Genomic DNA, 26,163 nt, shown 5'->3' on the forward strand with positions numbered 1-26,163 from the left:
CTTTGTGGGCCGAAGGGCCTGTATTGTGCTGTAGGTTTTCTATGTTTCTATGAAAAGTGCCGGGAACGAGCTCTGCCGGACGGCTGGAGGCTCCGGGCTCTCCGGTCCCGCAGCCCCGGTTTTAGCTTTGCGCCCGAGCCCGGGCTGTGGGATCAGTTAGTTGTGGTTCCCAGGCTGGGAGGGGTTTGGGGTGAGGAGGATCTGTCTGTGTGTGTGGGTAGAGGTTATGGGTGGACTGTAGTCGGGCGGGGGGGGGGGGGGTTGGGGGTTGGGGTTGCTGTTGTGAGGAAGTTGGATGATCGGACGTTCCGTGACCCGGGTCAAATAAAGTTGTGAACGGGGGAGGATCTGCTCCGTTGTGTCGGACGCTCGCGTGTCCTTTCAGGAAGCAGCAATTCTCTCTTCAAATGAATTACTGTTTAATTTTGCTGTTAACATTGTGTTTGTTACAAAGCCCCAGTGTCTGGAAGAGCTGTCACCGTCATGGGCTGTTGGTGCAGATTGGGATGGCGGTGGGGTGTCAGTGACCTCTGTATCAGAGAACAACACGGGTTTCTACGTCCTCCTGTGAGATATAAATGTCCTCACAGTGGATTCGGATCAGCTGGCATAGCTGGAGTTTGCAAGGGGAAAGGGAGTAGGGAAGGGCCTAAGGAGAGAGAGTTTTAATCAGCAAACCATCGTCCGGGGTGGAGGGGTACAGGAGCTGTCTGATAGATCGTTTTACAGTAATTGTGTTTTTATATAATCTCACAGATAGTGACTGAGGAAGGAGCTTGTTGAGGGAGGATACTCGGAGGTGAGCAGGTCAGACACGGTATCAGGAGAGTGACAGTGATGTGATTTCCTGTGTCACGGGTACAGACAGTCGTCTCAAGTGAGGAGTTTGTGTGGAGATGCAGCTTCCCTGGAGGTGGAGGAAAGAGGACACACCAACAGGTGGAACCAGCTGTGGGAAGACACGGTTTGTCAGGTCTGACGACGAGCTGAATGTACCATAACCTTCAGACTGAATCAGAAAACCATTCTGAGGGTATTTGAAATGGCAGACGCAGGGGAGATGTGATCACATGTGCAGAGGACAGGGGTTATGTCTCCATCAGACCCTCAGTTAGATGGTTCAAGTTACAATGTGCAGGGATGAAAACACAGTGTTTGGTGCCGGATTTAATCACTGATATATTACCTTGACAGAAATAGCTATTTCCAGTGGTGACAAAGGGGTGCAGTCCGGTTTATTTCAGGTTGGAGAGGGATGTGGAGTTTTGAAATCAATGCCTTGCGGTGCCACCATCGTTAATTTAGCATGTCCAGAGTGGAGGGATCACACAGCCCGGAAACAGGCATTTGGCCAGCCATACCTGTTCTGACCATCCACTCACTGTCTACACTGGTCCCATTTATCAGCACTTGGTTCATAGCCGACTGTATCTCGGCAGTTTCAATGCTCATCCTCTTCGTAAATGTTGTGAAGGGACCTGCCTCCACCACCACCTCGGGCAGTGAGTTCCAGATTTCAGCTGCGCTCTGAGTGACAAATCTCCACCTCAGATCCCTCTAAACCTCTGCATCCTCTGCTTAAATCTATGCCCTCTGATCTGTGACACCTCTGTCCCAGGATCGGGGCCGATATGGGCATCAGTGAGGCCTTTGATAAGGTTCACATGGTAAGTTGCTGTGGAAAGTCAGATCACACGGGATCCAGGGAGAGCTGGCTCACTGGATGCACAGTTGTCTTGATGGTAGGAAGCAGAGAGTGATGGCGGGAGGCTGTTTATTGGACTCGAGGCCCGGGCCTAGTGAGGTTCCCCAGGGTTACACCCCATTGCTCTCATTATTCATTGATATTTAATTATATTTCCATTTGCACAGTTTGTTGAATTCTATGCTCCACTTGATCTTTCATTGATCCTGTTACTATTCTATAGATTTGCTAAGTGTTCCTGTAGGAAAAACAATCTCCGGGTTGTATGTGGTGACATATATGTACTCTGATAATAACATTTACTTTGAACATCAACCATTATTGTCATCTCGATCAATAATTTGGTTAAGAATGTACAGGATATGGAGAGTAGGTTTGCAGCAAGTTCAATTACTTTTTCTGAAAGATTTTCAGTATAATCTCTCTGCTCTGTTTCCCTCTCTGCATTTGACCACCCCTCCCCTTACTGTCTTCCCTCTCTGCCCCGTCCTCCCTCTCACCCTGACATTGGGCATACGTTCAGGGTGAAAGTGAATTATTTTCGGGGAATTCTTCATTCAGAGGTTGGTGAGAGTGTGGAATGAGCTGCCAGTGGAAGTGGAGCATGTGGGTTCGATTTAGACACTAAAGAGGAATTTGAGTGAGGACGTGGATGGGAGGTGTATGGAGGCTCTGGTGCAGGTAGTTGGAACTAGGCAGTAACAACAAAAACAGGTCAGCATGGACTAGAAGGGCCTGTTTCAGTACTGCTGCTCTCTGTGACTCGAATAATATTCTCATTTGTAATTTCCACAGTCAGTACTTTGCTACTTATGACTGAACCCAGACATTTACCCAAACAAGAACTAGAAGACTCTTGGCTGGCTACAGAAAGTGTTTACAAGCTGTGATACTTGCCAAAGGGGGTGTTACTCAGTACTGACAATACAGGGCACACAAACCTTTGCTTCGGGCCCTTTTCCTTCTTTGTTATTTTGAAATTGTAAAAGATGGAACTAAAAATGTAATCTTGCTTAAAATATTAAAGAAATGTGTCATCTTTAACTTTATGCCTTTTGTAATCAGGTCATCTCTTACTCGCTTAGCTGTTCACAGGAACAGAAATTTTGACCAGGGGTGCCCAAACTTTTGCATGCCACTGTATATATCCTGTGCCTTCCAAATTGCTTCCAAAAATTCCAGCCATTGCTGCTCCATTTTTGTCCCTGCCCGTGTTCTTTTTAAATCAATTTTGACCAATTTTTCTCTCATGCCTCTCTAATTCTCTTTATTCCACATCTGACTTTAACTTCTCCTTTTCTAATGTCGGGGTGAATTTGATCATATTAAGAGCACTTGCCCCTAAGTGTTCTTTGGACTTTAGTGACCTAATTAATTCCGGTTCATTACAACAATCCAGAATATCTGATCCCCAAGTGGGCTCAACCACGAGCTGCTCGGAAAAAAAAGCATCTTGTAGGCATTCTAGGAAATTCCTCCTCTTGAGACTAACACCATCCTGATTTTCCTAATCACCTGCATGACAATCCCCCATGACTATTGTAACATTGCCCGTATGGCACGTATTTTCTATTTCGCATTGAAATTTGTGGACCTCATTCTTACTACTGTTTGGAGGTCCCTATACAATTCCCATCAAGGATTTTTTTTGTACATTTGCTGTCTTTGATTCTACCCACATATTCTACACCTTCCAACCCTATGCCACCTCTTTCTAATTATTTTATTTAATATTTTACCAACAGAGCCACACAACCCAATAGCAGCTTGATCTTTCAATAAATATGTAAGTATCTGGGAAACAAGAGGACCTGCAGATGTTAGAAATCTAGAGAACTACACACAAAGTGCTGGAGGAGCTCAGCAGGTCAGGCAGCATCTATGGATGGGAATCAACATTTCAGGCCAAGACCCTTCACCGGGACTCTGGGTACCCACGTATCTGGAATATCAACAAGCAAAGAACATAGAAAGTAGTGCAGAATACGGAAAACCTTTGACAAAAGTTAGTTCAAGGCTTTAAAAAACCTACCAAATAGAGCTCAATAATTAGCAAATACAACACAGGCAATAAACATTTTCATCAATACCGACATTGAATTTTTTAAAATAAAAATATCTTGGTCCCATTTCAATCAGTAAAATTTAGAAAGATAAACAAGATCTTAAGAAATCTTTAGAAAAGACTATTTCCACTCAAACCCACTGAGATTAACACGACCTTGGACAGAAGGAGGAAGAGAAATAACACACATGAGGAAAGATCACACAACAGTCAGATAAAACTTCTAAGTATATGATTTAATCAAAAATGAACTGGATTTAGCACTCCATGTGTGTATATGCAATCGTGATAAGAAATACAGAGCAGAAAACTTAAATGAGAGGCCAACTCAAAAAAATGAATCATCACTCTGGAAGGAAACATTAAACAGTGGAATGAGTATGACCCTCCATGGGAGACATTCCAACGATCTAAGAAGACGAGATGGTGACAAAATTATACGTTAATCAATACATTATTTCAGATAGGACAGTCCATAATAACCATCCGGATATAATATTACAGGATAAACAAGCAGGAACAACTCCCTCAGTAGATAAAGCATTTCCCAATGCACACAAGTTCCTCGACCAGTGGAGCACCTCGCCATGGGTATAGTTTGTGTCATCAGTCAGACAAACAAAAGATTTTCTCTGTCAATCAGCTTCCGAATGTTACTACTCTGTCATTCGTTGCCACGCCCTGCTGCTGTGATGGTTTCTCTGTAGCAGCAATGTTTAGGTTACGACCAGAGATAACAGGGTTTTGGAGTCTGGGACTATCCAATGACAGAAATGTTCTTTCTTGTGAGTCTGGAAGAGAGATTACCACGGGCTTTTCCCAGGGAGACATGAGAAGATGCAAATGGAGAGAGTGGGCACTTTTTCTTTTTTTAAAATTTTCTTTACTAATGCTATGGTCAAAGTAAGAATTATAAAGCTCAATCATTTAATCACATATTGCTTACTGCTTGTTATTTGTACTAATACTAATACTAATTTGTAACGGGGACACCTCAAGCAGCATCCACCCAAACGAGATTTGTTAAGTTTGACTGGGCTGGGGTGGGGGTCTATCACCCCGTATATTAAGCTGCTAGCCGAAGCGAGAGTTACATAAGCTTAGATGACTGAGTGAATACGTCCCCACATTCACAGTAGGTGAACAGCCTCTCCCCAGTGTGAACTCAATGGTGCACATTTGGTTGATTTGGCTGAGAGAATCTTTTCCCAAAGTCCGAGCAGGTGATCGGCCTCTCCCCTGTGTGAACAACGCTGCTGTCTGTAGATGAGATGACTCAGTGAATCCCACACACGGAGCAGGTGAACGGCCCAGTATGAACTGGTGTGCCAATAGGTCGGATGACCGGGTGAATCCCTTCCCACAGTCTGAGCAGGTGAACGGCCTCTCTCCAGTGTGAACTCGCTGATGTGCCATTAGGTCTGATGACCGAGTGAATCCCTTCCCATAGTCGAACAGGTGAACCGCCTCTCTCCAGTATGAACTCTCTGATGTACCTTCAGTTGAGATGACCGAGTGAATCCCTTCCCACAGTCTGAGCAGATGAATGGCCGCTCCCCAGTGTGACCTCGCTGATGTACCTTCAGTTTGTATGAGAAAGTGAATCCCTTCCCACAATCTGAGCAGGTGAACGGCCTCTCCCCAGTGTGAACTCGCTGATGTACCTTCAGTAGGGATGAGCAAGTGAATCCCTTCCCACAGTCTGAGCAGGTGAATGGCCTCTCGCCAGTGTGAACTCGCTGATGTACCTTCAGTTCAGATGACTGATTGAATCCCTTCCCGCAGTTTGAGCAGGTGAACGGCCTCTCCCCAGTGTGAACTCTCTGATGTACCTTCAGCTCGGATGAGCAAGTGAATCCCTTCCCACAGTCTGAGCAGGTGAACGGCCTCTCTCCAGTGTGAACTCGCTGATGTCTCAGTAGGTGAGATGAGGAAGTGAATCCCTTCCCACAGTCTGAGCAAGTGAATGGCCTCTCTCCAGTGTGAACTCGCTGGTGTCTCAGTAGGTGAGATGAGCAAGTGAATCCCTTCCCACACTCTGAGCAGGTGAATGGCCTCTCTCCAGTATGAACTGACTGGTGTGCCAGTAGGTCGGATGACTGGGTGAATCCCTTCCCACAGTCTGAGCAGGTGAACGGCCTCTCCCCAGTGTGAACTCGCTGATGTACCTTCAGTTGGGATGAGCAAATGAATCCTTTCCCACAGTCTGAGCAGATGAACGGCCTCTCTCCAGTGTGAACTGACTGGTGTCTCAGCAGGTGAGATGACCTAGTGAATCCCTTCCGACAGACTGAGCAGGTGAACGGCCGCTCCCTAGTGTGAACTCGCTGGTGAGCCATTAGGTCAGATGACCGAGTGAATCCTTCCCCAAAAATTCAGCAGATGACCAGCCTCTGCCTAGAGAGAACTGACCGATGTGTCCACAGGTGGTATGACCAACTGAATGCCTTCTCACCCACAGAACAGATGAATGGCTTTGCCCAGTGTGAACTTGCTGATGTACCTTCAGTTGAAATGACTGACTAAATCCACTCCCAGTGTCCCAGCAAAAGACGGGCACACCAGTCGGTCAGATGATTGAGTGAATCCTTCCCCACAGTCTGAGCAGGAAGGATGATCGAGTGAATCCCTTGCTCCACTTCTTAAATATCTGGACAGAGACAGCAAAACTGGCATGTTGTGTTTGAGGTTCCCGTAGACAAATTCCTTGTCATTTTTAACCTGTGAAAAGATTTACAAAATCCATCAATGGGTGAAGGACAACATTTCAGATGAAATGACTTGAGTTGTCAAGGTGTGATCTGACATCACAGTGAAGTTCAACTCAAGTTGGAGAGAGAAATAATCTTGTACCTTGGCACAGTGCTGGTATCTGGAATGACCATTAAATTCTTTGATGCTCTTCCCGTCTCTATAATAATAGGGCATTTCTGCCATCTGCAATCTGTAAACATCACCAAGCATTTCACATGGTGTGTACGCACCGGCTGTGTTGTGAAAAGAGCACAGCAGCACCTCTTTCACCTCTTTCACAGTATTTAGAACTTTGGGATGGGGCCAAAATCCTGAGGACTTTCTACAGGGACACAATTGAGAGCATCCTGACTGGCTGCATCACTGCCTGGTATGGGAACTGTACCTCCCTTAATCGCAGGAAACTGCAGAGAGTGGTGCAGATAGCCCAGCTCATCAGTAGATGTGAACTTCCCACTATTCAGTACATTTACACAGACAGGTGTGTAAAAAGGGCCCAAAGGATATCAGGGACCAAATTCACCACAACCACAAACTGTTCCTGCTGCTACCATCCAGGAAGCAGTATCACAGCAAAAGGACCAACAGGCTCCGGGACATCATATTCCACAAGGCCATCAGACTGATTAATTCATGCTGATACAATTGCATTTTGATGTTATATTGACTGTCCTCTGTACAGACTATCTATTATAAATTACACATTGCACATTTAGATGGAGACGTAACGTAAAGATTTCTACTCCTCACGTTTATGAAGTATGTACTTAATAAAGTCAATTCAATTCAATTCACCCTCTCCACTATCTGTTCTGTCATTCTGGCTCCCATTCCCCCTACAACTTATTTTAACCACTTCACCCCCCCCCCCCACCCCAACATTACCTCCAGCAAGTTTTACTACTAGGATATTAGTCCCCTCTTGTTCTGTTCCCCTAACTAACCAATCCCCAATCACCCCTCTGACTTTCCTCTGCCAGGCAATTCCCCCCAACAGTTTCTAAAGTGGTCCACCTGTTGCTGTGTTGGATAGCAACAAAGTACTCTGCGATGGCTATTTAACCTCATTCCCCTTCCTGACTCTCACCCAGTTTCCTGTGTCCTGAACCTTGGGTGTAACTCATCTCACTACATGTCATATCCATCACTCCCCTCCATCTGCTGGATGATCTGGAATTCACCCATTTCATGATCCAACTCCTTAAAGTGCTGGATTACAAGCTGCAGCTGGATGCACATCTTGTAGGTGAGGACATCAGGGACACTGGAGGTCTCCCCACCTTCCTGCCAATGTCCCCTCTGATTTGTAATGACCAGTGTGCATGTAAAGCTTGTACTGTGCATTTTTAGCCTGTGACAACATGTGCGCAGTGTATTTTATTATCATTCAGCTGTATTCATTTTCACTGTCAATAGGAACTTTGATCTCCTCTGGGTTCGATCGAGTTCATCTGCACTCTCACACAACCTACGTAGCAGGCCTGTAACAGGTAATGAATGATTTTCTCACCAAAGCTTTTGCACATTGTCCATATGTGGTTTGCTAGCTAAATTACACTTTTAAAAAGTCAGATTTCCGAATATCACTCCACTTCTTCCCACTTGCAAATTCTCCAGCAACTTTAGCACCACCACATGCACACAGGTATCACCAGTTTCTGCATTCTACATAAATATTTCCTCTGAACTCTCCCCCAAGTGACTAACGGTGGTGAACTCAGTGATGGCAATCCCAATGAATATGAAGGGAAGGGCAGTAGTCTGTCTCATTGGAGTCTGGCACATTTGTGATGCGAAAGCTGCTTGTTTCCCAGGGCAAAGGTGTTTGATATCATTATGTAACCAGAGAGAATGGGACAAAACATGTTCTCACTGGTAGAAAAGTCCAGAGCAAGAGGAAGTAGAACAAGCAACACACACAAAATGCTGGAGGAACTCAGCAGGCCAGGCAACATCTATGGAAAAGAGTAATAATGCTGAATACCTCCGGCATTTTGTGAGTGTTGCTTGGATTTCCAGCATCTGCAGATTTTCTCTTATTAGTGATTGGAGGTAAAACAAAGGCGATTTTCTCAACTGGTGATGTAAAAGATTTTGTTCCCTTTCTCCGAGTTCCTAATCCTTGCATTTAGATAGCTGGAGCTCAGCTCTGTCTGAAAGATCCATCGGTTCCGATTCCCTCATCAGCCGGAAGATCCCCGGGGCCCGTGTACGGATCGTGGGGCTGAGAGAGAGGGAAGAGAGCAGGACTGTCCCAGGATTGCGGGTCACAGTTTTCGAAGTTCACAGGAATTGCCCTGAAATCGGTGTTTAAGATAAAAAGACTTAGAATCGCTCTTACCTGCACCGATATCTGCAAGGCCTTCTGTGTACTGCGCGCATGCGTAATATTCGGAAACGTCACAGCCCTGACGCCTGCGCATTTCATCGGTGCTTCAAAGCCGGTCAAAATCTTTTAACGCAGGACCTTATGGGTAATGTGGGTGCCATTAAACATTTCTGCAAGCAGCAGATCAATGTCCATACCTCAGTTTTTTTTCGTGTGTGTGTAGAGAAATCTGCAGCTGTTTTAACGCAGAAAGCGGCTTCCAGAAACAATATACTCAATTTCAACGTGTAGCTCATGCCAAAGTAAAATGCAGGTATAAAACACAGGAGATTCTGCAGTTGCTGGAAATACAGAGACACACACACACAAAATGCTGGCGGAACTCTGCAGTTCAGGCAGCAACTAAGCAGCGGAGTACACAGTCTAGGCATGCTGAAGAGGCTCGGTCTAAACGTTGTCTATTTATTCCTCTCCACATTTGCTTCCGGATCTGTTGATTTCCAGCAGTATTTTGCAGAAATTAACCACCAATTTTTTCGGTCAACCAGTTTCCAAATGTTCCTTTTGTAGCCACATCCTGCTGGTCTGATTCCTCTTCCTCCTCGTAAACTCTAGACCCCATCTGTCTCTGGAGCCCCAAAGCCCTGACTCAGGCTGGCAACACTTTGGTTTCTGACTCTGCTCCATCGAAGATTCACTCACTGGTCTGCTGTCAAATCTCTCCTCTCACTCACTTATTCTGTGGATTACTGAACTTTTCTACTTTACCATCATAAGACTTTAAGCATTGTTTCCCAAGCTTGATAGTTTGGGAGCTATATATATGCACAACACTGTTAACTTCTGTTTATTTCGTTTAATCTTTTATATTTGGAGTGGATACTAATAAAGATAGTGGTTTTCACATCGAAACCAGACTCCGTTAGTGATCTGTTGCTACTGGTACATAACAATTGCAACAACCCAGCTGTCTGAGGCACAGTCCTTTAAAATTGGTGAAAATGACCCAAAACGTTGAAAAGAGCGGGGAAGAAGGAGTTTAACCAACTTCGTCCGGAGCCCTGAAGAACGTCACAACCACGGTGAGCTCATCGTCTTATTCAGCCCGGAGAAAATCATGCAGGGAATTCATGCAGGTGTATAAGATGATGAGAGGCATTGGTCGTGTGGATAGACAGAGGCTTTTCCCCAGGGCTGAAACGGCTAACACGAGAGGGAATAGGTTTAAGCTGCTTGGAAGTAGGTACAGAGGAGATGTCAGAGCCAAGTTTTTTAAGCAAAGAGTGGTGTGTGTGTGGAATGCACCGCCAGCGACGGTGGTAGAGGCGGATAAAATAGGGTCTTTTAAGAGACTCTTAGATAGGTACATGGAGCTTAGGAAAATAGAGGGCTATGCGGTAGGGTAATTCTAGACAGTTTCTAGAGTAGGTTACATGGTCGGCACAACATTGTGGGCCAAAGGGTCTGTAATGTCTTGAAGATTTCTATGATTCTATGAAATTCAAGGGAAATCTCCTATCCCACGGAGTGGTGACTGGTTGCAACCTGTCATCTCAGGGAGAATGAGAGGGGAACGGTAGGGGTAGATTTTCATATACTGATATGGAACAGGAATATGGGTAAGGATCAGATGGGCCGAGTGGCCTCTCTAGTGTACATTTTGAGTATGATAGAGACAGTAAGTACCTGACACACGGGATTTGATTAAAAAAAAACTGGTTTATCTTTCACAGATCCATTGTATTAAACGCCAGTCTAGTTTAAGTCTAACATCAGCAGAACAGACTCCTCCAATGCTCAGTGACCAGGGTTCAGTCCTGGGTGCGATGAGCAGCCGCAAGAACTGCAGAATCTGACAGTAACAGTCCCTCATGATCCTGCAGTTCCCTTCAGTCACCATGATGGTTAAACATTTAACACGGAGCTGATTTGAACTTCCTCCCTGATGTGAAGTTGCTGGTGTTGCAGCAGCTGGGATGATTGAGTAAAACTCTTTGCTCACTCCGGACAGAAATGTGGCCTCTATTTATTGTGAACTCACCGGAGCATCACAAGGTGGGTTAACTGAATGAGTCTCTTCGCACACACGGAGCAGGTGAACGGCCGCTTCCCAGTGCGAAGCTGTTGGTGTATCTGCGATGGCCGACTGAATCCCTTCCAAAATGAGAGCCAGTGAATGATGTCACACTGCTATAAGGTCATGACAATGTATCCAATCAGATCACGGACATGGTCACGTGTTCGAGCTCTCCTTGCAGCGAGTGAGGCTCTGTCTTCTCCAACATCTCCGCCTCCACATTCAAGGATCGGCGGCATTCAAGCGCTGGTGAACTGACAGATACAGCGGAACTAACGTGCTGTTGTGTTTGTGATTCCCATACACAAATCCTTTGACTTTCCTACACTGCTAAACGTTTACAAAGCAAGTCAGTGGGTGAAGGACAACATTTCAACTGAAATAATTTTAGTCTCCATGGTGCCTTCTGATTAAAACACTGTCACATCTCAAAACAATTTAGAGGAACAAGATTTCATCTTCTAACTGGCCACAGTTCCGGCATCATGCACAATATCAAACTCTCCGCTTCCGTCTCTGTATCAAAATGGATTATTCCTCCCCTTCATCAGTCTGTGACTTGGCTCAGTTTGTCTGTCTCCTTCCCATTCTGAGCATGCGCCACACACCCACTGAGATCACATTTTATTTACACGGCAGTGACTAGAGTCTTTCTGATTATTATGTCCCTCCCGGCATTTGACGGTGGTAAACTCAGAGTCAGCAATGGTATTGACCCTCAGGAGTAGGTGATTAGGCTTTTCCGTTGGAGATCGATAAACTGCCGATAGTGTGTGTCTGGATGAGTGGGTCGTTTTCAGACTGGAAGGAGGTAGCGTTTGGAGTACCCCAGAGATCAGTCCCTGACCACAGTTGTTCACAGTTTAATGTCCTGGCGGAGGTAGCGAGATGTGAGATGTCCCAGTCTGCTGGGACGCAGAAAGAGTGGAGTTGGGGGAGGGGAGGCTATTCACATGCAATTTCGTGGCTTTGCAATCAGTACATAGTGCACTGTGGGGCTGCAGTGGCGGGTTCCAATCTACTAATTAGATTTGCTGACGGCACTACATTGATCCGCCGGATCCCAAATAATAACGAGGCAGCCTACAGAGAAGAAGTCATCACCCCGACACAGTGGCGTCAAGAAAACAACCTCTCCCTAATTGTGACAAAAACAAAGGAGCTGGTTGTGGATTACAGGAGGAATGGAAACAGGGACCAAATTCAACATTTCCAAGACTGTTATTGACACAAAATGCACATTTTAATATTGATCATGACAAAATGTATTCTTCATATCGTTAATGACATAAAACATATTTACAGATTGTTACTGACAGAGAATCGTATGTTCCGTGTGTTATCTGAATGTACTTGCCTGTGATACTGCCACAAGTCAGTGTTTCTCTGTTCCTATACCTTTCCGTACTTGTGCACTTGGCAATAAATTCAACAGGACCTGAGAAATCTCAGTGAGATTTGATTAGTGATGATCATCTTGGCAGCTCGGTAGGTCGAATGTATGCGACAGTACACTGTTAAATGCAAAACCCTGAACAGTGTCGATGATCAGAGGACTCCAAGTTCATCGCTCCCTGAAAGAGACCGCACAGATTGATCGGGTGATTAAGAAGGCAAATGGCATGGTTGTCTTTATTAGTTGAAGCATTGAGTTCAAAAGTCGGGAAGTTGTGTTGCAGCTGTTCCGAGCCTGCGGTCGTACTGTGACTGTTTCTTTAAGAGCGCCGGCGTGAGGAGGCGGGGCTATGACGTCAGTCACAGGCTGACAGCGCTGACTATGGACGGAACCATAAGAGAGAGAGAGAGCGATCTGCAGACAGGCAGTCGGCCAGTCTAAAGAGAGAGAGAGAGACTGGAAAAGCTGATCGCTTCAGTTAGTCGCAGCTGAGGCTTGGAATTCTCCTATGCCCACAAGAGTGGGTTGATCATCGGTACAGGGAACCACAACGAATGTGTGTGACTGTCACTTCGTATAACCCATAGGAGTGGATTGTGGATTATCTTGTGTTAACCCTTGCCTGGGTATGTTGTGTGGTAACCCCTGGAAGACGGTATTCCTGTGACAGGTCACTTTTGCTGATAACTCGTATGTAGACGGATTCAACGGATAAGGACTTCGTCGATGGTTATTTTGAAGTAACGTCCTTTTCACCCTGTATTACAAATATCTCTCTCCCATCATTTATTCCGTGGATTACTGAACTTTCCTACTTTACCATCTCAAGACTCTAAGCTTTGTTCCCTCACGCTAGATAGTCTGGGAATTATATTTACACACATATACACATAACACTGCTAACTTTCCTTTATTTCGTTAAGTTACTATATTATAAATAGATACTAATAAAGAAGGTGACTTCAACATCAAACCAGACTCCAGTGTGAACTCTATTGCTGCTGGTTCGTTTCTAAAACGTTACAGTTCGTAACACAGTTTTATAAAACTAGTTAGACCACATCTGGAGTGTTTCATACAGTTCTGGTCGCCCCCATTCTCGGAGGGATGTCGGGGCTTTGGAGAGGGCGCAGAAGAGGTTTACCAGGACACTGCCTGGATTAGAGGGCATCAGCTATAACGAGAGGCTGGACAAACTTGTGTTGTTTTCTCCAGAGCGGCGCAGGCTGGGGCGAGACTGGATGGACGTTTATAAGATTACGAGAGGAATAGATAGAGTGGACAGACGATATATTTTTCCTGGGGGTTGAAATGTCTAATACATTTAAGGCGAGAGGAGATGTGAGCGGGAAGTTTGCTTCTTTCCACAGAGTAGTCACTGCCTGGGGTGGGAGACCAAACCGGTCAGCTGATCCCGTTTCCTGTTCACATTTTTTCTGCAGATCTGCAGCATCTGCGGGTCACTGCTCTACGTGTCCGTGTAGCTTCATCTTTCCCCGTTCAGACAAGGCAGTGAGATCCGGATCAGTCACGTCCTCTCGTTGTGGTGGACAATATGTTTTTTTTCCTGCAATATTTTCAGCATGTTTCATTCCACTGTTTTTACCTGCTGAAGTGCAGCCGATGTTTCTGGGTGTCTGACCCGTTTATGTGAGAATTTAGCCTTTTCTATTTCTCTGAGCTTCTCATAAATGTCTACAGTTCAGGTAAGCTTCACTCCACTACTTCCAAAGCAACAACCCGGTCAGTCAAATAGTTCCACACAATTAAAATAGTTAATTACATTTAAAAAATATATTTTTGTACTATTTATATAATTTAACTACTTAAAATGTGTATTCTTATTTTAAGTCACAATTGTTAAAATCTATTGTTATGAATTAGGTTCTACTGCTGCCGCAGAGACAACGAATTTCATGACATATGCCGGTGCTATTAAACCCGATTCTGATATTGATATGGGAGACCCACCACCGGTCACCTGATCCCAGTTACTGCAGATCGTAATGTGAGTTTGAAGCCTTTTCCATATATTTGCTTTCCACAGAAATGACAACAGTTCAGTTTCCTTCTGCGGTTCCAGAGCAGAAGCTCAGTCTGTCTAATATTTCCACGTAATTAAAATGGAAAATTTGTTCATTCTCAAAACGTACTGAGCTACAGTGAAAATGCACACAGATCAATACATTTCAACAGTACATTGAGCTGATATACGACAGAACAATAACTGTAACAAAGCATTATGGCTGCAGAGAAAGTGCAGTGCAGGTAGACATATGGTGCAGGGTCACGTCGGGTTACATTGTGAGGCCGAGACCATTTTATCATTCATTTGGCTTATAGACACAGACAGGAAGCTGCCTTTGAGCTTGTCATTACTAATAACTGCAGGTCTTCTTTTTTTCTCACTTTCTCGTGGCACTAGACAGGGATGTCCATTAAGCCCTTTATTATTTAATCTTGTATTGGAGCCTTTAGCTATAACACTACGTGAAGCTAAAAATATTCTTGTTATCTCTATGAATGGAAACATACATAAGATTTCTCTTTATGCAGATGATCTTTTGGTTTTTATTTCAGATCTTGAGGAATCAATTCCTAATCCTTTGGAAGCACTTAAAGATTTCGCTAAATTTTCAGGATATAAACTTAACTTGAATAAAAGTGAATTGTTTCCATTAAATGTCCCTGTTAGTATATATAATGATATTCCTTTTAGAATTGTTAATATATTTAGATATTTAGGTATTATAATTACAAAAAAAATGTAAAGATTTCTATAAAGCGAATGTAGTTCCTTTAATGGACGCCAGGAAATATATTTTCTAGATGCTATCCACTTACTTTTTCTTTAATAGGTCGTGTTCATGCTGTGAAAATGATGATTTTACCTAAATTTTTATATATTTTCCAAAATATAGCTATCTTTTTAACTAAAACATTTTTCGATCAAATTGACTCTCCTATTTCTTCCTTTATTTGGAACAATAAGAGACCAAGATTTAATAAGTATCACTTAGAAAAATCTAAAAAAGATGGTGAACTTGCACTTCCTAATTTAAGACTGTATTATTGGGCTGTGAAAATTAGACAATCATGTTTTTGGTTATATTGGCATGATTTGGCATTAAAAGCTGTTAAACAATTTTATTTAACTTCAATTTTAGGAGCTCCATTACCTTTACAGCTCTCTAAAATTCCAAATTTAAATCTTTACCCGGTTATAGATAGATAGATAGTTTATTCATCCCCATGGGGAAATTCAACTTTTTTTCCAATGTCCCATACACTTGTTGTAGCAAAACTAATTACATACAATACTTAACTCAGTAAAAAAATATGATATGCATCTAAATCACTATCTCAAAAAGCATTAATAATAGCTTTTAAAAAGTTCTTAAGTCCTGGCGGTTGAATTGTAGAGCCTAATGGCATTGGGGAGTATTGACCTCTTCATCCTGTCTGAGAAGCATTGCATCGATAGTAACCTGTCACTGAAACTGCTTCTCTGTCTCTGGATGGTGCTATGTAGAGGATGTTCAGAGTTTTCCATAATTGACCGTAGCCTACTCAGCGCCTTCGCTCAGCTACTGATGTTAAACTCTCCAGTACTTTGCCCACGACAGAGCCCGCCTTCCTTACCAGCTTATTAAGACGTGAGGCATCCCTCTTCTTAATGCTTCCTCCCCAACACGCCACCACAAAGAAGAGGGCGCTCTCCACAACTGACCTATAGAACATCTTCAGCATCTCACTACGGACATTGAATGACGCCAACCTTCTTAGGAAGTACAGTCGACTCTGTGCCTTCCTGCACAAGGCATCTGTGTTTGCAGTCCAGTCTAGCTTCTCATCTAACTGTACTCCCAGATACTTGTAGGTCTTAACCTGCTCCACACATTCTCCATTAATGATCACTGGCTCCATATGAGGCCTAGATCTCCTAAAGTCCACCACCATCTCCTTGGTTATTAAACAATCCCTACGGATTTGGGTTCAGATCTGTAAATTTTTAAAATTTTAAACAATTTAAGTTGTCTAGTTTTTTGCATCGAAACTTTTCATTTAAACCTTCAACAACTGACTGTGGCGACCCACTTCCTAGCGCACTCGAACCGGCTCACAAATAGCCAGCGCGCCGGCACAAAGGCCAGTCCCAAAAGGGCGCCAGGTCTGCTTCACCAACAAAGTGAAAAGCCTGCGGGGGATTGTGCCCCTTACAGCATCCGCGCCCGGGGAGGGCGGGATGAGGGAGGCTTTAAAGCAAGGCTGTGAAGTTCGAATAAAATCTTATTTAATTGCAGTTTACCGACTCCGTGTCGTTATTTTAACGCTGCGTGTAGCACACCGCTACAATTGGTGACCCCGACGGTCGTTCCAGCAAGCAGAAGTCCAAATCCACGTTCGGCAGATAACCTCAGAGGACACACGTTACTACTACGTGGTGAGCTCCCTCGACCAGGACACAGCGGCCCAGGTTGCGGAGTTCGTACAGTCTCCCCCAGCGGACGGCAAGTACACAGAATTCAAAGCCCTGCTCATAAGGACTTTCGGACTCTCACGGCGCGAGCGAGCTGCCCGTTTACTGCACCTGGATGGCTTGGGAGACGGACCTCCATCGGCTTTAATGAATGAGATGTTGTCTCTGGCCGGCGGACACAAACCCTGCCTTATGTTTGAGCAGGCATTGGTGGGCACACCGCTACATGACTCTATTTTTCTCCTATGGAAGAATAAAGGGATCCATTATTTTACAGATTTATTTTGTAATGGTCGATTGATGACCTTTGAAGAGTTAATTAACAAATTTTCTCTGGCTCATACACATTTTTTGCAATATGTTCACGTGAAACATTTTGTACAACAATGTTTACCTAAGTTTCCATATTTACAAGAATCTGATTTGTTGGATACCATTTTGAAATCGAATCCCTTAGTGTAAGTTTCCATTAGCAGAATTTATAATTTATTTTTGTTACAAAAAGAGAACCCATCACTAAAGATTAAACAAGATTAGGAGAGAGAACTTAATATGACCTTTGTTAATGAAGTTTGGCTTCGAGTTTCGAAAAAACGTAAATTCTTCTTCTGTATGTGCCAACCATTGTTTCTTTCAATTTAAAATTGTTCACCGTTATTATTTAACAAAGGAGAGACTGTCTAAAATATTTTCTAGTATAGACAAATGCTGTGATAGATGTGAAACTGAAGTAGCTACTTTGTCACATATGTTCTGTTCATGTTCTTCATTAAAATCGTTTTGGAAATCTTTATTTTCTACAATTTCTAAAGCTCTGAAAATTAATTTACAACCTAATAGATTGTTTGTTCTGTTTGGAATAGTTCCACATCATATTCTGGGTATTTCATCTTCAGATCAACATGCTAATTGCATTTGTTACACTACTGACAAGAAGGGTTATTTTCTTAAACTGGAAAGATATTTCTTCCCCTACATTAACTGAATGGTTATCTCAAGTGATGTTATGTCTTAGTTTGGAAAAAAAAAATGGAAGTAGAACGTTTTGATCCTCGATTCGATTTTGAGAGAAGATGGGGTTCTTTTGCCAAATATTATCATTTAATTTGAATTATGCTATATGGTTTCCTTCCGGGTTGTTGATTCCTAATGGTTTTTTCCCCCTTTTGTTGTAGTTAGTGGGGTTTTTTCCTAATTAGATGGGGTTCTTATTTTTGGTTTTTTCCATTTTTATATTTTACGATCAGTTTTTTCAGCTTTATTAATTGTATACATATTAATCTATTGAAGTTTTGTATCATTTTATAACTGTAGAAGATTATGTACAAATAAGAACAATTCTAAAAATGAAAAATGAAAACGACAAAACAATAACAGTAACAAAGCATTATGGCTGCAGAGTAAGTGCAGTGCAGATAGACATATGGTGCGGGGTCACGTCGAGTTACATTGTGAGGCCAAGTCCATTTTATCATTCATTTGGCTTCTAACCACAGACAGGAAGCCGTCCTTGAGCTGGGTGGTTCGCGCTTTAAGGCTTTTGTATCTCTTCCCCGATGGGGGAGCGGGTTTGCAGCGAGAGTGTCCAGGTTGTGAGGATCCTTGAGTACATGGCCTGCTTTTCCGAGGGAGGGGAAGTGTAGGAAGAGTCCATGGAGGGGAGGCTTGTTTCTCTGATGTTCTCTGCAGTTCCTTGCAGTCATGGGCAGAGCAGTAGCCATACAAAGGCGTGAAGTATCGACAAGGAGCTCAGAGACCTCGGCCTTCACCCTGCCTTGTGTAGCTGGATCCTGGACTTCCTGTCAGATCGCCGGCAGGTGGTAAGAGTTGGCTCCCTCACCTCTGTCTCTCTGACCCTCAGCACACATAACCCACGGGGTTGTCTCCTTAGCCCCCTCCTTTCCTCTCTGTATTCCCATGACGTGTCGCCACCCACAGCTCCAATCTGCTAATTAAATTTGCAGACGACACTACACTGACTGGCCTAATCTCAAATAATAACGAGGCAGCCGACAGAGAAGAAGTCATCACCCCGACACAGTGGTGTCAAGAAAACGATCTCTCCCTCATTGTGACAAAAACACAGGAGCTGGTTGTGGATTACAGGAGGAATGGAGACAGGGACCAAATTCAACATTTCCAAGTCTGTTATTGACACAAATACACATTTTAATATTGATCATGACACAATGTATTTCATATATCGTTAATGACTGAAAACATATTTACAGATTGTTACTGACAGAGAATCGTATGTGGACAGGAAAGGAATGGAGGGTTATGGGCTGAGTGCGGGTCAGTGGGATTAGGTGAGAGTAAGCGTTCGGCATGGACTAGAAGGGCCGAGATGGCCTGTTTCCGTGCTGTAATTGTTATATGGCTATAATTTGTGTTCCGTGTGTTATCTGAATGTAATTGCCTGTAATGCTGCCACAAGTCAGTGTTTCTCTGTCCCTGTACCTTCCCGTACTTGTGTACTTGGCAATAAATTCAACAGGACCTGAGAAATCTGAGTGAGATTTGATTAGTGATGATCATCTTGGCAGCTCGGTAGGTCGAATGTATGAGACAGTACACTGTTAAATGCAAAACCCTGAACAGTGTCGATGATCAGAGGAATCTTAGACTCCAAGTTCATCGCTCCCTGAAAGAGACTGCACAGATTGATCGGGTGGTTAAGAAGGCAAATGGCATGGTTGTCTTTATTAGTTGAAACATTGAGTTCAAAAGTCGGGAAGTTGTGTTGCGGCTGTTCCGAGCCTGCGGTCGTACTGTGACTGTTTCTTTAAGAGCGCCGGCGTGAGGAGGCGGGGCTATGACGTTAGTCACAGGCTGACAGTGCTGACTGTGGACTGAACCATAAGAGAGAGAGAGCGATCTGCAGACAGGCAGTCGGCCAGTCTAAAGAGAGAGAGAGAGAGACTGGAAAAGCTGATAGTTTCAGTTAGTCGCAGCTGAGGCTTGGAACTCTCCTCTGCCCACAAGAGTGGGTTGATCATCGGTACACGGAACCACAACGAATGTGTGTGGCTGTCACTTCGTATAATCCATAGGAGTGGATTTTGGAATATCTTGTGTTAACCCTTGCCTGGGTATGTTGTGTGGCAACCCCTCGAAGACGGTATTCCTGTGACAGGTCACTTTCGCTGAGAACTCGTATGTGGACGGATTCAGCGGATAAGAACGTCGACGGCGGTTATTTTGAAGTAACGGCCTTTTCTCTACGTTTCACCCTGGATTACAAATATCTCTTTCCCATTATTTATTCCGTGTATTACTGAATTTTCCTACTTTACCATCTCAAGACTCTAAGCTTTGTTCCCTCAGGCTCGATAGTCTGGGAATTACATTTACACATATATACACTTAACACTGTTAACTTTCCTTTATTTCGTTAAGATACTATATTATAAGTAGATACTAATAAACAGTGTTTTAACCATCAAAACCAGACTCCAGTGTGAACTCTATTGCTGCTGGTTCGTTTCTAAAACGTTTCAGTTCGTAACACAGCTTTATAAAACTAGTTAGACCACATCTGGAGTGTTTCATACAGTTCTGGTCGCCCCATTCTCGGAAGGATGTCGGGGCTTTGGAGAGGGCGCAGAAGAGGTTTACCAGGACACTGCCTGGATTAGAGGGCATGAGCTATAACGAGAGGCTGGACAAACTTGTGTTGTTTTCTCCAGAGCGGCGCAGGCTGGGGCGAGACTGGATGGACGTTTATAAGACTACGAGAGGAATAGATAGAGTGGACAGACGATATATTTTTCCTGGGGGTTGAAATGTCTAATACATTTAAGGTGAGAGGAGATGTGAGCGGCAAGTTTGCTTCTATCCAGAGACTAATGAGTAGCTGGAGTCTCTGCGTGGGGCGGGGGGTGATCACCAATCATGTCACGTGATCCCGTTTGCCCCTCCCATTTAACCGGAGATGGGCAGCACCTGCGCGTCTGTTTCCGAGGCCCCGCCTCCCGATGATGTAACAATCTCTTCGCGCATGTTCACAGTCTCCGGATGGACGGTGTAATCCTCTCCGCTCAGAGCTGAAGTCGGTCGGCTCTGTGTACGGGAAAGACTTCCGTCTCTTCCGTCGGGATCACTGTCTGCGGGCCAAAGATATCACTTTCCCATCGGTGAGTATTGAGACCGATCCCGAGCGGGGAGATCCGATGTTGGCCGTGAGCCCCGAACTGAGGGCCAGGAATTCATTTGTTTCCAAACTATCTGGGCTCGTCAGAAATGTGTCGACTTCACTTAATCTGCTTTGAACGATCCAAAACCAGGAGCCCAGGCTGTCTGTTTCCGCAGAGTTGAAATGGAAGTCCCGCCATCAGGTCACGTGAGGCTGTGTGCCGCAGATTCGCCCCGCCCTCCGCTTTGAGACGCCAGATCACGTGGTGTGATTTTGGCCAATGAGGCCCATTAACTTCCCCGAACTCGCCTCGGTTCCTGAGGCTCCTCACATTTGTCCTGGAGCTTTATGGCTGTTGTGTCTTCTCCCGGACTGGGGTGTGTGAGAAAGGAGAACGTCCCAGGTTGTGGGGATCTTTGATTTCACTGCCTGCTTTACCGAGGGACTGGGAAGTCAAGGGAGATAATGGTTCGAGCTTCAGCTCCAGGCAGCGTGGTGTGTCCTTGAACAAGGCATTTAGCCACACATTGCTCCTGCACGTTTATAGCCCAGCGACGGCGGTCGGTCCAGTATGTACAAGACAGGATCTGTATCCTAGGATCTGTAATACAAATTTCCTGAAATTGACCTGTTTTAACCTGGAAATGGAGTGATAGTATAACAGTAAAGAAAGCACAACTTTTCCCTGCAAATTATCCTGGAACCAATTTGTCTGTTATTCCTGGAAATGTGTTCAGTACAGTTGTTCCTAACAAGGCTTACAAGAATAATCTCAGGAATGATCGGCTTTATATATGAGGAGCATTTGATGGCTCTGGACCTGTGCTCAATGGAGTTCAGAGGGACGGTGGGGGTGGTGGGAGATGTATGGTTAAGTAAACCTACCGAATACTGAAAAGCCTGGATACAGTGGACATGGAGAGGATGTTTCTATTAGACCATATATGTCAAACTCAAGGCCCGCGGGCCAAATCCGGCCTGCGGTGGAATTACCTTTGGCCTGCGAGATAATATCTAATTACTATTAAAGCTGGCCCCAGTAATCGAAGCGCCTATGGCGTATGATAAGGCTAATGCTGAGTTTATTCAGGTACCAGGTTTTCAGGGTTTTTTGTGTTTATTCGGCAGTCTTGCTCGGCAGTCTTCTTCATAAGAAACGGAATTTGTAAAGTGAAACACTTTGTAGTTATAGCAGAGACTGAGACACATGAGAGCAGGCTGAAAAAACGGAGGCAACGAAAGCTGCGTTCGCACGCGTCCAACTGATCCGGCCCGCATGAAGCTGCATTTTGCTCAATCTGGCCCGTGACCTAAAATGAGTTTGACACCCCTGTATTAGACAGAGAGTCTGTGATCTGACAGCAAGGTCTCAGAATAAACTTGCTTCCCTTTAAAACTGAGATAAGGAAAAATTTTTGGCCAAAAGATGTCTGATATGTAGAATTTGTTGCCGCAGAATTTGTTTGAGGCTGCCATTTGGGTCTATTTGTGAAGATTAATATACTGATGATTGCTGAGTAGCTTCAGGGTTACAGGAGGAAGGCAGGAATATGGTGTTGGATTAAAAATCAGCTATGATGGAATGGTTGAGAGGTGGAGCAGACCAGATGGACTGAATCACCTAATTCTGTTCCTGTGTCTTGTGACTGAATGATGGCTCCTTCTTATCCCGTATTGTTTTGTGATGTGTGAGGGACAATTAAAGATTGTTCACTGAGATCATTATATTTGCCAACGTTTAAATTTCAGTGAGTTTTGTTCCTAGTAACATTAAGCAGAAATGTTTGGTCCTCCTTTTCATTGTTGACGTGCTTCATTATCTTTCATGTTAAAGTTAGACCTGCAGTGAGAGATTTATTGGAAGAAAAACCATGACTGAAGACGAGGGAACAGCAACAAGTGAACCAGCCTGAGGATTGAGAGCATCAACTGGAGAAAACCCATCTGACTCGGAGATTCCAGTGATACAGTCGGGAGAAAGTTTGGTGAGTCTCATTTACTCAAACACTGGTCCTTTAGACATTACATACCTGTACAAAGGAAGGTAGGAAATAGTTGGGAGTGAGACAGAATGTGCTCAGAAGAACCAGTTATGCCAGTACCAGTCAGACCCAGTTGTGAAGAAGCTCCCCCCCCCCAATATTCCCTTTAAACTTTTCACCCTTCACCCTTAACCCATGTCCTCTGGTTTTTTTTCTCCCCTAGCCTCAGTGGATAAAGCCTGCTTGCATTCACTCTGTCTATACCCATCATAATTTTATACACCTCTATCAAATCACCCGTCATTCTCCTACGCTCCAGAGAATAAAGTCCTAACCTATTCAACCTTTCTCTGTAACTCAGTTTCTCAAGTCCTGGCAACATCCTTGTAAACCTTCTCTGCACTCTTTCAACCTTATTAATATCCTTCCTGTAATTCGGTGACCAAAATTGCACACACTACTCCAAATTCCCCCCCCCCCCCCCCACTAATGCAATATACAACCTCACCATTACATTCCAACTTATAAAGGCCAATGTACCAAAAGCTCTCTTTACTGCCCTATCTACATGTGATGCAACTTTTAGGGAATTTTGTATCAGTATTCCTGGATCCCTCTGTTCTAGTGCACTCCTCAGTGCCCTGCCATTTACCTTGTATGTTCTACCTTGGTTTGACCTTCCAAAGTACAATACCTCACACTTGTCTGTATTAAACTCCATCTGCCATTTTTTCAGCTGGTCCAGATCCCTCTGCAAGCTTTGAAAACCTTCTTCACTGTGCACTACACCTCCAATCTTTGTATCATCAACAAATTTGCTGATCCAATTTACCAAATTATTATCCATATCATTGATATAGATGACAAATAACCATGGACCCAGCACTGATCCCTGTGGCACACCACTAGTCACAGGCCTCCACTCAGAGTAGCAATCCTCCACTACCACTCTCTGACTTCTCCCATTCTCAATTCCCAATCAAATTTACTACCTCACCATGTATTCCTAGTGACTGAACCTTCCTTACTAACCTCCCATGCGGGACCTTGTTAAAGGCCGTACTGAAGTCCATGTATACAACATCCACTGCCTTGCCTTCATCCACTTTCCTTGTAACCGCCTCGAAAATCTCTAATATATTTGTTAAACATGGCACAAAGCCATGTTGACTCTCCCTAATAAGTCCCTGTCTATCTAAATAATTGTGGATCCTATCTCTTAGTACTCCTTCCAATAATTTACCCATGACCGACATCAAACTTGCCAGCCTATAATTTCCCGGATTACTTTTAGAGCCTGCTTTAAACAACGGAACAATATGAGCCATCCTCCAAATCTCTGGCACCTCACCCATAGATAACGACTTTTAAATATATCTGCCAGGGCCCCTGCAATTTCAACACTAGTCCCCTTCATGGTCCGAGGGAATATCCTGTCATGTCCTGGAGATTTATCTACTCGCCTCAAGGTCGCAAGCACCTCCTCCTCTTCTATCTGTATAGGTTCCATGACCTCAATACTTGTTTGCCTTATTTCCATTGACTCCATGCCAATTTCCTTAGTAAATTCAGACACAAAAAAACCATTTAACAGCTCCCAAATTTCTTTTGGTTCCATGCATAGCCAACCGCTCTGATCTTCAAGAGGACCAATTTTATCCCATAACTATCCTTTTGCTATTAATATACCTGTGGAAGCTCTTACTATCCTTCACCTTGACTGCCAACACTACCTCATGTCTTCTTTCAGCCCTCCTGATTTCTTCCTTAAGTATTTGTTTGCACTTTTTATACTACTCAAGTACCTTATTTGCTCCCTGTTTCTTATACATGTCATACATCTCTCTCTTCTTTATCAGAGTTCCAATATCCATCGAGAACCAAGGTTCCTTATTCTTATTCACTTTGCCTTTAATCCTGAGACTTTGTTCCCAGGGTGTCCTCATGGGCCATCCAGAAATGATGTCAGCTGGTGACAACCTTGTTTTCCCCTGTGGGGTAACCCTCATGTGGAATCGGGCTAATGGTCGGACCTTCAACCAAGTGAGTCCAGTCTCCGCTGTTAGTTTTGCCAGTTTACTCTTCAGAGTGCCATTGGCTCTTTCCACTCTGCCAGCGGCCCGTGGGTGGTGTACACAGTGGAATTGTTGCTTGATAGCTAGTTTGTTACATACTCCTTCATTTACTTTCACCATAAAGTGTGAGCCATTGTTGAACTCAGCATCTCTGGCTTGTACCTGGGAATTATTTCCCATAATAATACATTCACAACAGTCACAGCAGTATTAATGGTAGTTGGAATAACTTCAATCCATCTACTAAACACATCTATAATAACTAAGCAGTATCTATAGCAATGTACTCTAGGCAATTCAATAAAATCAACTTGTAGACACAAAAAAGATCCACCTGGCAAGGGAGTCATACCCGGTGTGCAGGGTACAGGTTACCAACCATTCCCTCCTTTCCCAGGTGTGTACAATTATGTATATAATCGGCCAATATTGGTAAAAACTGTGTAGGAACACAAACCTGTCCCACTGGTGTGATCCAAAAACCTAGGTCGTGGTCTTTCTAACACCCCATCTGGGACCACAGTTTTCACTCCTCCTCAGAGGCGTCCCCCTGAGAAGAACAAAACTCGAGGTAGCTGTAGAGCGGTGAGTAAGTTGTTTACAAAGGTGGCATTACTAATGGGGTGGCCAGAGGAAGTCAGGAATCCCCACATTCCCAGAGAGCCCCATAGTCATGTACAATTCCAAATGCATAACGGGAGTCTGTGTAAACGTTCCCACTTTAGTCTGTTGCTGGGATACAGGCACGGGTCAGAGCAAACAGATCAGCCTTCTGGGCAGAGACAGCTGCTTCAAAAGAGGCCTGTTCAATTACTTCACTGTCCATCACTATCGCATAGTCAGAATATCGTTTTCCTGATGGATCCACAAAAGAGTTTCCATCCTCATAAAACGTTGCCTCAGGCTAGAGGGGGTATTGCAGAATGAATGGGAGAGTCTGACCTACTTTCACAGTGATCCGGACGGGCTAGAGGGGGTATCGCAGAATGGATGGGAGAGTCTGTCCTTCTTTCACAGTGATCCGGACAGGCTAGAGGGGGTATTGCAGAATGGATGGGAGAGTCTGTCCTTCTTGCACAGTGATCCGGACGGGCTAGAGGGGGTATTGCAGAATGGATGGGAGAGTCTGTCCTTCTTTCACAGTGATCCGGACGGGCTAGAGGGG

General features: G+C 44.2%; 2 protein-coding genes across 6 annotated transcripts in view; both read left to right on the forward strand.

Moving 5' to 3' along the window:
* LOC140721795 (uncharacterized) overlaps positions 1 to 26,163 on the forward strand; it is a 287,528-nt gene that overhangs the window by 35,221 nt on the left and 226,144 nt on the right. The gene's annotated exons all lie outside the window — the stretch shown is intronic.
* Positions 22,911 to 26,163, forward strand: part of LOC140721797 (uncharacterized) — a 136,676-nt gene continuing 133,423 nt past the window's right edge. The window contains exon 1 of the mRNA XM_073036609.1: positions 22,911 to 22,926. The gene's annotated coding sequence lies outside the window, so the exon portion shown is untranslated. The remainder of the gene's footprint in view (positions 22,927 to 26,163) is intronic.

The sequence above is a fragment of the Hemitrygon akajei genome, unplaced genomic scaffold (assembly GCF_048418815.1).
Source record: "Hemitrygon akajei unplaced genomic scaffold, sHemAka1.3 Scf000061, whole genome shotgun sequence".
NCBI lineage: Eukaryota > Metazoa > Chordata > Chondrichthyes > Myliobatiformes > Dasyatidae > Hemitrygon > Hemitrygon akajei.